Below are 13,470 nucleotides of genomic sequence, written 5' to 3'. Positions count from 1 at the left end.
TAAGACACAATATTGCTAATAAATTTATCAAAAACAGTTTTAATAAAAATCAAAGCAATATTCAGATATTTTTAAATAAGCGGTTTTAGTGAATGATTCAGTGACTCATGATTCATCGACACTCACAGGGTTTGAAACCATATGATGACCAAATCGGTACTATATTTGAATTATCGGGCTCTATCATACACCTGGCGCAATGTGGCGCAATATTCTTTTGCTAGTTTCAGCTTGGCGCAAGAGTCGTTTTGAGGCGTTGCGCTATGCTGTTTAAATAGCAATTGCATTAGCGCTCATATGTGCGCCCATAGGCGTCCTGGTCTAAAAAGGAAGGCATTCTGAGGCGCACTGCTGGTGCACTGCCATTTTGAAAAACTAAAATAATAGATTTTCCATTAGACCAAAACAAACCCGGTCTAAACTCGAGCGCAGAGTTGTGCCTCGCTTACACACTGCTTAATACGTACAAGAGAGCAATAGGCAAATATCTTTACATATGAAAAATTTAAATATTAAGGATATATACAAAGGATATAATAAGAATAGATAGAGGATATAAATATAAAGGATTAAAATATTACAAAATATTATATTATTTTCTAGCCTACATAAATATGAAAAACCACTGCTTTTATGTCTTCTTCATCTCGGGAGGCTTTTTCAGTTCATTCATAACAATTTGCTTTTGTATAATGTTATTATTATTAGCAGTATTATTCATTATATCCATATTTATATTTGTTTTATAAAAAACAAGCTTAGATTTGCCCACCTGTCAGGTTTTAGACCATATGGGGCACAGCATCTGTTTTAGGATACAACTCAGGTTTTTGAGCACACTTCGTTTTTATTGTTCATTTATTCGTTTGCTAGAAATTAGAACTGAATTTAGAAATAGTTTTGAAACGAATATTTGCACTTAACAAACGCAATGAATAATTTATAGACTAATTGATGTCTGTGCATAGAGGTTTCCCTATCCAAGAGCGAAAGTGAAAATTGATCCATTCTCTCATTCTCACGCAGTAGATGCTCTGTTTAACAGTTTTCTGTTACAAAAAAAAAAAACAGTTAAATGTTACCTGTTTGCTAGTGAAATGCTCAGTATTTCCACTTAGATTTACTTTACATCCTGCAAATAGCAAATGTGCTCATGGCGCGATGCAGCTGGCTCTTAAAGGGAATGGGAGATGAGACTCTAATTGGTTTATTCTCAAAACACACCTATAACTCATTAAGAAAATAAACTCAACCCTTTTAGACCATGCGCCACGGCGCAAAGCGGATTTTCCCCTCCTTAAATTAGCAAAAATGCGTTCTGACATGCCCTGAATGGATTTGTGCCCTGCGTTTTGCGCTCTGCGCATGGACCGTGAAAATAGAGCCCAAGGTCTACTTTGTGACCATTAAAATTTGTTATATATAGTATAAATTAAATCTGTACTTGTCACATTCACCAGCGATCTCTAACCACCAGAGGTCGCTGGAAAACATTCTCACTCACAGAACTACAAATGTGTTTGTAAATGGACTTCAACTTTATACATGCTCTTCGCCCGGCAGACACTTTTTTCCAGGGGTTTCAGTACAGCGTAACCGCTATTACATCATCGGGTGGGCGTGGCCTATCTGTGAATTTGCATAGGTCACGGATCATGCGCAGATTGAGAAAACAGCCGTTTGATTCAAATACCTATACGTAATCGCAGGGGTTTCGTGTCCAGTGCCTTTTATATGCAGTACTTTAAAATAGCTGTCCTGATCAGGTGTTTCATGTGAAGTCAGTGTATGTTATATTAAACAAATTAACTTAAGTTACCTCTCAGATTACATTAATACTGTTATAACTTAAGATACCTGTCCTGATTCCAGGGCTTTTGTGTCAAATACTTTATATATCATAAACAGTAACATCAGATACCTGTCCTGATGCCAGGGGTTTCATGTATGATTACTTTTATATTTTTATACAGTAACATCAAATACCTGTCCTGATCCCAGGGGTTTCATGTATGATCACTTTTATTAACAGTAACATCAGATACCTGTCCTGATCCCAGGGGTTTCATGTATGATCACTTTTATATACAGTAACTTCAGATACCTGTCCTGATCCCAGGGGTTTCATGTATGATGTGGTGTTTTTCAGTTTAAATATAATTTTGATATGTTTTCCATGCATAAGAAGTCTTTAATGATTGATCCATAGGGTGTTGGTTACTATGAAATCGTCTGAAGGGTTAACAGCCATATTGTGAGCACGGTATAGACCAGTGTTACATCCTGTTATTGAATATAGGTGCGAGTTCTAAGAATGACAGGATGTATGAGCCATGTGTGTGCTAAGAGGAGACATTTGCCTTAAAAGGTTAACTCTTAAGAGAAGATGCACGGAAGACAACTGTGGTATAAAAGGATGTGTCTCTGAAGGAGAGTTTAGAGAACTGTACCTCTCCTGCGCAGTGTATTGCTTTTGGTTTCTTTCCTGCTTGAGCAAATAAAACTTATAATTTTTGACAGATTGACTCCGAACCCATTTTTGAACATGCACTGGACCCTTTGAAGTCCAACAATGATCACTTTTATATACAGTAACATCAGATACCTGTCCTGATCTCAGGGGTTTCATGTATGATCACCTTTTATATACATAAACATCAGATACCTGTCCTGATCCCAGGTGTTTCATGTATGATCACTTTTATATACATTAACATCAGATACCTGTCCTGATCTCAGGGGTTTCATGTATGATCACTTTTATATTGGTCAACATCAGATACCTGTCCTGATCTCAGGTGTTTCATGTATGATCACTTTTATATACAGTAACATCAGATACAAGTCCTGATCTCAGTTTTTTTTGTGTATGATGACTTTAAATAAAAATAAAAAAATAAATATGAGTTATGTTAATTAACTAAGATTGAGAAAGAAAAAATATCCACGGTTTATTACAGAAAAATGTGGTATTTATTTGTTTAAACATGACTGAATACTATATTTTAAACTACAAAAACACGGTTAATCTTACCACGACCAATATTATTTGGTTTACCATGGAAGTACAAAAGCCCAAAGACAGTACGGAGTAAAACGAGGTCAGCTGTTTTTGCTGATGAAATCTTTAAAATATAATATTATAAAAACTAAAAAATAACCTGTATGATTGTTTTTTTCCTTCGTTATCCACCGCGGTAGGTTCTGTATCTATAATCATTCTGTTTGAAATGACCGCGCTAAAAAAGAACATGTACTGCGCATGATCGGTGACCTCTCAGTATTGTATTTTTTTCTTTAAGGGGGCGTTTCCCAAACACTGACCAAGCCACGCCCATTTTACGTCGTGGTAATGAAACCCCTGGAAATTAGTGCATGCCCTCTTGGCCCACACACCTGCTTCCTCATTTAGCTTGATTACTTTTGCACACCTGAGAACTTTCAAAGATTGATTAACACACACTATTTAAGCCACACATTTACTCCTTCAGTTTGCCGAGTCTTGTTTACTGATAGTGACATTACAACGTGTTTCCTTTGTCTGCCTTTGCCGTGTTTTGATCCTCGCCTTGTTTATTTATTTAATTCTGTTTGCTGCCTGCCTCTGACCAGCTGCATGTTATTTTGACTTCGACTCTGGATTGCCCTCATACATCTGTTAACACATGTATTGACCATTGCTTGCCTGACTACGATTAAACCTGCATTTGGATTCTACTTTCTGTTGTCAGTGTCACTCCCCGTCATTACAGTACTGCATACAATGTTGGGCAATCTACTTGGTATATCTAGTGAGCTAAGCTATCAGTTACTCTACTAACGGATTAATTCACCCAAAATTGGGTTTACTATTTACTATTGGTCTACTATTTACTTACCTTCAATTCGTTCCAAACCTTTGAGTTTCGACCGTAAGCCAGTAGCCTTTGATAGGTTTCTAGCATTTTTAAAAAATATATTATTTTGTGTTTAGTAGTAGAAGAAAAAAAACTCAAACAAAAAGAGTGAGTAAAGTCAAAGTCAATCTTATCTTAATCTGCGGTCACACTACACTTTTCACCCCATAGACTTCCATTAATACGCATGTGAATGCGACAGACCAGAAACTAAAGCTTGTGCGACAAGTTTCGCAGTGGGTTGCTTTGCAAAGTTCAAGCCTGATAATCTTTGACCTGTGAAATCACATCACGTGACAACGTAAGATTCGAAGATCAAGACCTGACCTCTCTGTACAGAAACGTGAAATATAGATCTATCGCTAGCTTTTTTATATTTGTAATTATCTTGTTTAATCTCCTCCCTTTCCGCAGGGCCATACGACAGAATTTTGCATACTTAAACTCTAGTTTGAGCGTGGCATTATTGATTAATAAAACAATGACACGGGAGGCATAAATATTCACTTCAGTTGTTAACTGTGCATAGCAGCTGTTCCAAACAGTAGAAACAATTTATATTAAATATGACCTGAAAAAATATATCCATGATGATCAAATCAGGTGTTGCACATGAAAAAATACTATGTTCATAAAAACAATTGAGAAAAATAGAGACATTTTCAGAAAAATATAGTTAAGCAGACTATATTTGTGATGATATCAATGCTGTGACTGTCACAAAATATCAACTTCCATTGAGCATGTGTCGATATTTTTAGTGACTGGAAATACATCTATTAGCCTAGATTTTTCATCAAACTGCAAAAAAAATGGACTTAATAAAATGAACATTACGCGACAACTTTTGTTCCTTTCAAGACTAATGATATTTACATGGACAGATTATTGACAAATGAATGATCACGTTCATGCATTCTTTGCACAACACCAAATAAATAAAAACTTAACAGTGTCTCTGATCTGTAATCAAATAAGTTTGCGTCACCTATCTATCTTTATATGGATGGACAGCTTTTCTGGTGAGGTCAGTTTGCTTGCAGAGCACTCAGGTTCACAAAAGAGATAAAAGTAATGTAAAATATTTCTTATACATTTGCTTTTGTAAACAATATTGGTTGGGTTTAGGTCAGTGTTTTGCTAGGTGATCTGAATGACAAACCCTACTTTCTTGTGGAGGTGTAAAAAAAGGATGAGTATCATAAACATAAGTAACCAGTTTCAAATTTTAAAAAATGTAGACCGTATCCTTTTGAGAAAATTAAATTTGAAATTTGAATGAAATGTACCCAAATCTGTAAGATCTTAGCTGTCATAAAGTCGGACTGAACGACAATGAAGACGTGGCAAACACAGAAGAAATCTCTCCTGGAGTTTGAGGTCATACACCCATGACACTTTCTCTATCCCGCGTTCTGAAATGATTCCTCACAGCAAACGTAAAAATCTGTATCAGCAGATTTGCACACGACGTGTCTTAATAATAAAACCAGGAAGAAAAAAAAAACTGTTTTGACATTTCCCCGCGGTCATTTGAACTGCCTCATGGATTGTGTCATCAAATTCTGAGCTCCTATTGGTTCTTGCATGGCAGCTATTAGGTTCGTTCGAGATGGCCAAAGTCTATGCAAAACCGATCACTGGTGATCACCGCAAGATGCATGCAGGTTAGAAATATGTCCAAGTTGCATTCTGATGCCACACTGACGTGCGCCAAAAAAACTGTTGCGATGGCCTATCTTTTATATGTTTGTGTAAATTTTGTAATATAATTTTTATTCAGACGTTTTGCCATTATGCCTCATCTTTGTGTGGTTTCATATGAGAAGTGAAAGTTTTTTTGTTAATGATATTTCATGTATGATATTTTTGTTCAAAAAAGTGGTGAAGTAAACTAAACACACACACATACGTATGCAAAGTCAAAAGTTATGTTTAATATAGACCAAAAACATCTTCACAGTATTACCTTCAGTCTTGGGCTGTTTATTTTAGTCTGGCTGGAGTAAAAGCAGTTTATATAGGCCTAATAAGCATGTCAATATAATTAGCCCCTTAAGAATTTTTTTATGTCTGCATGCAGAACAAACCACTGTTGTCAAATGGTTTTCCTCAGTTTTCTTTAAAATAATTAATCTATAGTTAACTTTTTTAAATTACACTTCAATCTGAATACTAGTATCTTGCAAAAATAATTAAAAACTAGTAAAATATTATGTAAATTATATAATATAATATTGTCATCATGGCAAAGACTAGACAAATTAGATAGTAGAAATTAGTTTACAAAACTGTTAAAAACAAAATCGTAAAGAAACATGACAAAAAACGACGAAAACAACCCAAATGTACCTGAGCAAACTAGCACGAGCGGCGACGCTAATGCTAACACTACACCTGAGGGAGAGCAAATTGGCCTGGCAAAGATTCTCAACGAAATTAAGGACTTTCGACAAGATAGCCACAAACACCTTCAGGACATAAAAGAAGAATTAAACAAGTCCAATAAAAGAATCGAAGAGGCTGAAAATAGAATTGTCGAAGCGGAGACCCGAATTCAAAACACTGAATAAGTGATAGAAGAGATAGTACGGCTAACGGAACAGCTTGAAACTAGACTAAATGATCAAGAAGGGCGAGCCAGACGATCTAACATAAGGATTTATGGGGTACCAGAAAAAGCTGAGAAAAACTTTTCAGATATGATTTCCTTCCTGGAGGACTTATTGAAATCTACCCTAGTTCTGACTGATGCTACTCCGGCGGACCTCCAAATTGAATGGGCACACAGAGCGCTAGAGCCTATTCCATCGTCCACTGCCAAACCCTGCTCGATCATTGTCAAGTTTCTTAACTACAGGACAAAAGAACTGGTCATTAAAACTGCCTGGGCAAAGAAGGCATTCGAATGGAAAGGCAACAGATTTTTTTTCGACCATGATTATGCCCCTGATGTGTTGTGGAAATGGAGGGAATATCAAGAAACCAAAAGGATGCTGAAGGAACATGACATCAAATTCCAAATGCGTTTCCCAGCCAGGTTAAAGGTGTTCTATACATGAAGGCACAGTTCTCCACAACTCCACGGAAAAGAGGCATCGACTGATATGGAGAAAAGAGGTTTCCCAATAACCATACACAGCTTGCCTAACTCACTGATTGAGCACGTTCAGCGACTGACATGGAGAAAATCTGGCAAAAAGCACGGTACATCTGCTCGTTCACTCCCCTCTTATAAAGAAAAACTCCTTGCATTTAGGCGTCCACAAATAGTCGATTAAGGAATGAAAAATGGCCTTAATGAGGACCAAACTCACTTTAAGGTACTCTTTCGTCCTTTTTATGTTGGACGCTTTAATCGTCTTTTGTTAATTTTATTGCTTTGTATTTTATACTTTTCTTCCCGACTCGGAAAATACTTGATTTCTTTAAAGTGCAAATTGCTACGAAAGAAAAAGACGAATTACTACTGAGTCTAAATGACTTGTGCATGGGCCCTTGGTATGAAGCAAGTACAAGAGGCTTCTCCCATGGAGCACATTTATCATCTCGGCTCACTTAAGGGTTGATATGTTGCGACCTCTTATTTGGAAGTCGTGTTTCTCTTTTCATTTACATTGGGCTCTATTTTGACGGTCCATGCGCAGAGCGCAAAATGCAGGGCGCAAACGCTTTCAGGGTGTGTCAGGACGCGTTTTTGCTAATTTAAGGACGCATGGTCTAAGAGGGTTGAGTTTATTTTCTTAATGAGTTATAGGTGTGTTTTGAGAATAAACCAATTAGAGTCTCATCTTCCATTCCCTTTAAGCATTCGCTATTTACAGGACGCAAAGTAAGTCTAAGTGGAAAAAATGAGCATTTCACAAGCAAACAGTTAACAGTTTTTTTAACAAAAAACTGTTAAACAGATCATCTACTGCGTGAGAATGAGAGATAATGGATCACTTTCACTTTCGCTCTTGGATAGGGAAACCTTTACGCACAGACATCAATTAGTCTATAAATAAATACTTTTGTTTGTTAAGCGCAAATATTAGTTTCAAAACTATTTCTAAATTCAGTTCTAATTTCCAGCAAACAAATAAATGAATAATAATAGCAAAATGTGCTCAAAAACCTGAGTTATATCCTAAAACACATGATGTGCTCCATATGGTCTAAAACCTGACAGGTGGGCAAATCTAAGCCTGTTTTTTTATAAAACAAATATAAATATGGATATAATAAATAATATTGCTAATAATAATAACATTATACAAAAGCCAATTTTTATGAATGATCTAAAAAAAGCCTCCCGAGATGAAGAAGACATAAAAGCAGTGGTTTTTCATATTTATGTAGGCTAGAAAATAATATGTTTTGTAATATTTTAATCCTTTATATTTATATTCTATGTCTATTCTTATTATATCCTATACATATCCTTAATATTTACATTTTTTCATATGTAAAGATATTTGCCTATTGCTCTCTTGTGCGTATTAAGCAGTGCGTAAGCAAGGCGCAACTCTGCGCCGGAGTTTAGACCGGGTTTGTTTTGGTCTAATGAAAAATCTATTATAGATTCTTAAAATAGCAACGCGCCAGCAGTCCGCCTCAGAACGCCTTCTTTTTTAGACCAGAACGCCTATGGGCGCAAAAATGAGCGCTAATGCATATGCTAGTAAAACTGCGGCGCAATGCCCCAAAACGACTCTTGCGCCAAGCTGAAACTACCAAAAGACTACTGCGCCACGCCTTGCGCCCCACTGCGCCGGGTGTATGATAGGGCCCATTGACTTTCTTTTTGTTCAAAGTTCAGTCTGTTCTTTGTTTTTCGTTGAGTTCATGTTCACAACCACTTCAAAAGGGGGCGTTACCTGATCACTGTTACACAAGCTTAATAACAAGAGATAAAAAAATATCTGGAAATATGTGAATCAATCAGAAAATGCACAATTGCATAAAGGTAGCATCATACAATGTTAATGGCTTACTTAGTCCAATAAAAAGAAGCAAGATTCTGACTAAACTTACAAAAGAGAAAATTGAAATTGCTTTACTTCAGGAAACCCATCTCAATGTAACGGAGCACAACAAATTGAATCGAATGGGCTTCAAATAAATTTTTTCATCCTCGTATGGATCTGGACATAGGAGAGGGGTTGCAGTCTTAATTTCTGACAAAATTACTTACGAACATCTTACTGAAATAAGGGACAGAGAGGGAAGATACATAATGATTAAAGGCAGAGTAGAGGGCACCCTAGTCACTATTCTTAATGTACTGTCTCCAGGTAGTAAATGCTCTTTTCTTAAGACCTTGATAGATTTAATAGCATCAGAATCACAGGGTATCCTTGTTTGCGGTGGAGATTTAAATGTTCTATTAGATCCTAAATTAGATTCCTCACATTGTACCACCCAGCTAACAAACTCCTTAAGAAAACAAATAAACACAATGTTAAAAGAAATGCGTTTGATTGATGTATGGAGATACTTTCATCCAGGACAAAGAGATTATACATTTTACTCACATCCACATGCATCCTATTCAAGAATTAATTATTTCCTGGTATTTGAAAAAGACAAATTTAGAATTAAAAATTGTAACATAGGACTAATTGACATATCAGAACACACTTTAATATCACTCTACCTAAATTAGGAAAATAAACCAAAAAACACTCACTGGAGATTAAACTCTGGCATACTGAACAATATTGCTATTAGGGACAAAATTAGAGTTGAAATAAAACATTATATTGAGCAGAATGATAAAGGATTAGTCTCCCCAACTATTTTATGGGATGCGTGTAAAGGTGTTCTTAGGGGTAAGATCATCGCTACTACATCTCAACTAAAGAGACCAGGAAATTAAGAAAATTAAAACAGAGGTAGACTACCTTTATACCCAGGAAATAGAGAAAAAACTTGTGTTTTTAAAACAAAAACATTATGAGATGGGTGGCAAAGCAATGAAGTTAATGGCTGGAAAGTTAGACAAGCAACAGGCGATACAAAAATACAGAAAATACAAGACCCTATATCAAATCAGCTATTTTATAAATCAGAAGATATTCAGAGAGTGTTTGAAAACTACTGTAAAAAATTGTATACCCAAAAACAAAAAGTAGATCATGGAAAAATCAACTAATTTCTTACTTCTCTAAATCTACAGTTAATTAGCAATAACTGGAATGCTGAACTATCCACAGATATATCAGAGGAGGAAATAAATAAAGCGATATCCAAGCTTAAAACAAACAAATCACCTGGTCCAGACAGATTCTCCTCTGAATGGTACAAGATGCTTAGACAACAGCTTGTTCCCATTCTATTTCCGGCTTTTAATCATGTTTTACATGGAGGAGAATTACCACCCTTGTGGCGAGAAGCTTCTATTTCGGTAATCCCAAAAGAAGGGAAAAGTAAAGAAGAGTATGCATTTTACAGACCTATATCGGTACTAAATATAGACTAAAAAAACTCTTTGTCTCAGTCCTAGCTAAAAGACCTGAACTACTAATGCCGGAATTAATTAATTCTGATCAAACTGGATTTATTTGAGGCAGGCAATCACAGGACAACGTTAGACGAACTCTTCAAATCATCAGTCATATTCACGATTATAAGGTACCAGCTGTTCTTCTGAGTCTCGATGCAGAAAAAGCCTTTTATTAAGTCAATTGGTCTTTTCTTAAGTGTATCCTCAAGCGCTTTAATTTCCATGAAAAATTTATCAGGGTTATCCAAAACATATATTCTTGTCCCATTGCAAAATAAATGGTAATCTCTCAGAGACCATCACATTGGAGAGGGGCACGAGACAGGGGTGACCCCTTTGCTTTTTGCATTATTCATTGAACCCCTGGCACAGTGGATCAGGCAAAATACAAAGATAAAAGTTATTAACATTAAGGATAATGTACATAAAATAGCTTTATTATTCATTGAACCCCTGGCACAGTGGATCAGGCAAAATACAAAGATAAAATATATTAACATTAAGAATAATGTACATAAAATAGCTTTATTTGCGGATGATATTCTAACTTATCTGAGGGACCCAAATGAATCATTACCTGAATTATGAAATACATTACATACCTTTGGGTCTATGTCAGGATTTAATTTGAATATTAAAACAACACAAGTATTAACCTTTAATTATAACCCTCCAAACGATATTAAATATGGTCCCATTAATAAGACAATAAAATTAGACATTGCAAGATGGAATCTGCAGTTTGTGAATGAGCCGCCAGGGGTCGCAAAGGGACGGGATGCGAACGTTCGAGGTTACAGAAGTAACCCTTCATCCTCCTCGGGGAACGGAAGTGCTATTAAGTGGATTTGATCTTTGTGAAAATCCACGAAATGGGAGGATTCGGTCCAGAAGCCGCTTGTCTGAAAGAGTATTGAACGGGCCAATGAATGCAATGAATTATCAGCGTAAGCTTGCACAGGTGTGCTTCATTGCCAATTATCCCAGCATATAAGCACACCTGGAGCGAGCAAACGCTATCCTTTTAAGCTGAAGAGACTTTCAAACAGCTAAGGGACAGTCATTATGGCGACGGAGTATAGCACTTCCGTTCCCCTCCTCGGGGAACGAAGGGTTACTTCTGTAACCTCGAACGTTCCCCTTCTGTTGGGGAACTTCAGTGCTATTAAGTGGGTTTGATCTTTGTGAAAATCCACGAAATGGGAGAACTATGGAAAGCGCCATAATGACTGCACCATACCAACGCCCCCGATGAGGGGATAGTCAAGCAAGCGTGACGCACCCACAGGGCGCGGTCCTCCAACGTATCCCTGGCCCTAATTTATCCTACTTCAACAGAAGTCTTACGGATTTAGATTTATTTTTTGGGAAGTCGTGAGCATCTAGATAATTCTAGGAAATACGACAGTACGTTGGGAAGCGTGCAATCCCGATAGGGGGGGACTTAACCGTGGCGGAATAAGCATATGGGATCGCCTAGTGGGGATCACGCATAGCAGACACCTATACCCAAAACGCGGGCTGACCAGCGGGCAGACCAACAACGTAGTGGGCCAGCAGGTGACTCCTCCACTGAGTCAGTGCTGGGGGCCACGGAGGAATCTGCAGGGCTCACCTGACGGGGAACTTTACTGACAGAAAAAAAAAAGCGCACAAACCTCCTTTTTAGGGAGAATGGCGCAGCAAGCGTGTTTTAACACCCTACCGAATTGTTTCCTCAATCACCAAGGGTTACCTAATACCCTTGAGGAAACCGGCGGCACTCACAGATTGTAAAACCTTGCAAATGTGTTGGGTGTCACCCAGCCCGCAGCTCTACAGATGTCTGTTAGAGAGGCGCCGCGTGCAGGAGGATGAGATCCTAATAGGGCATGAGGGGGCGGGGTGGATTAATTCGCTTAGCGCCCCTGAGGAACCGGATGATGAGGTTATGCGTTCCCACGGTGCTGCCAGCCACCGCGTCATGAGAGCGTAGATGGCAGCCACGTAACCTTGAGAGTGGAGGGCGACAGCCTGCTCTCCAGCTTCTCTCGGTGTAAAGAAAGCACAACACTGATCTGGCAAATTATGGGGGTCTTCTCTGCGAGAGACGCACCATTCAGTGAATAGACTCCACTTCAGGGCATAGGCGCGCTCGGGGAGGGGGCTCTAGCCCGAGTGACGGTATTAGCCACCGCAATCGGAGGTTACCTAAGTCTTCCTCGCGTCTAAGGACCTCCAAAGATCAGCGAGGGTGCCAGATGGTGCCCTGTCCCTGAGAGAGTAGGTGCTCTCTCGAAGGGAACTGCCAGGGGAGGGCTATCGCGAGGGAGAGCTCTGACATACAGGTCTGGTTGAGCCAGAGGGGCGCAACCAGCAACCTGTTCCCCGTCCTCCCTGACCTTGCACAGTAACTGCGCGAGCAGGCTCACTGGGGGAAACGCGTATTTGCGCATGCCCCGAGGCCAGCTGTAAGCCAGTGCATCCGTGCCGAGAGCACTCGGTCAGGGAAAGAACAACTGGCAATAAGCGATCTCGGGGAAGCAACAGATCGATCTGGGCTTCCCCGAATCGCGCCCATATCAGCTGAACAGACTCGGGGTGGAGTCTCCATTCTCCATTCTCCAGCACGTAAGGCTGCCGTGAGAGCGCATCGGCTGCACGGTTGAGCTTGTCTGAATATGAATGGCTTGCAGACCAGCAGCCTGTAAGTACATTTAAGACTTGTTTCAGTTGTTGTGTATGGTTTGAGGACTTGTTTTCAGCTGTTTGTGTAAAGTTGTAGGACATTTAAACTTGCTTTCAGTTGTGTATAATACTACAAGTGTTTAGCCACTGTTTCCTTGGTTACTATAAGAGCTTGTGTAGCGAACGCGGTCGGTTTTGCGTCGTCCGCCTCAGTTTCGGCCCTTGTTTTGACTCGGGAGGCGTGTCCAAACGCCAGGTAACCACTATATAGTAAGCACGCTAGCTTAGTTGGCAGGAGAAGCACTTTAGCATCGAGACCAGCAGCCTGTAAGTACATTTAAGACTTGTTTCAGTTGCTGTGTATGGTTTGAGGACTTGTTTTCAGCTGTTTGTGTAAAGTTGTACGACATTTAAACTTGC

General features: G+C 38.6%; 1 protein-coding gene across 28 annotated transcripts in view; it reads right to left on the bottom strand.

The window, feature by feature from the left end:
* Positions 1 to 13,470, bottom strand: part of loxl3b (lysyl oxidase-like 3b) — a 176,963-nt gene that overhangs the window by 13,938 nt on the left and 149,555 nt on the right. The window lies entirely within an intron of this gene.

This window comes from Danio rerio, chromosome 13 (genome assembly GCF_052040795.2).
Source record: "Danio rerio strain M-AB ecotype USA chromosome 13, GRCz13ab, whole genome shotgun sequence".
Taxonomy (NCBI): domain Eukaryota; kingdom Metazoa; phylum Chordata; class Actinopteri; order Cypriniformes; family Danionidae; genus Danio; species Danio rerio.
The sequence above is the reverse complement of the archived record's forward strand: the minus strand, read 5'-3'. Positions and strand labels throughout refer to the sequence as shown.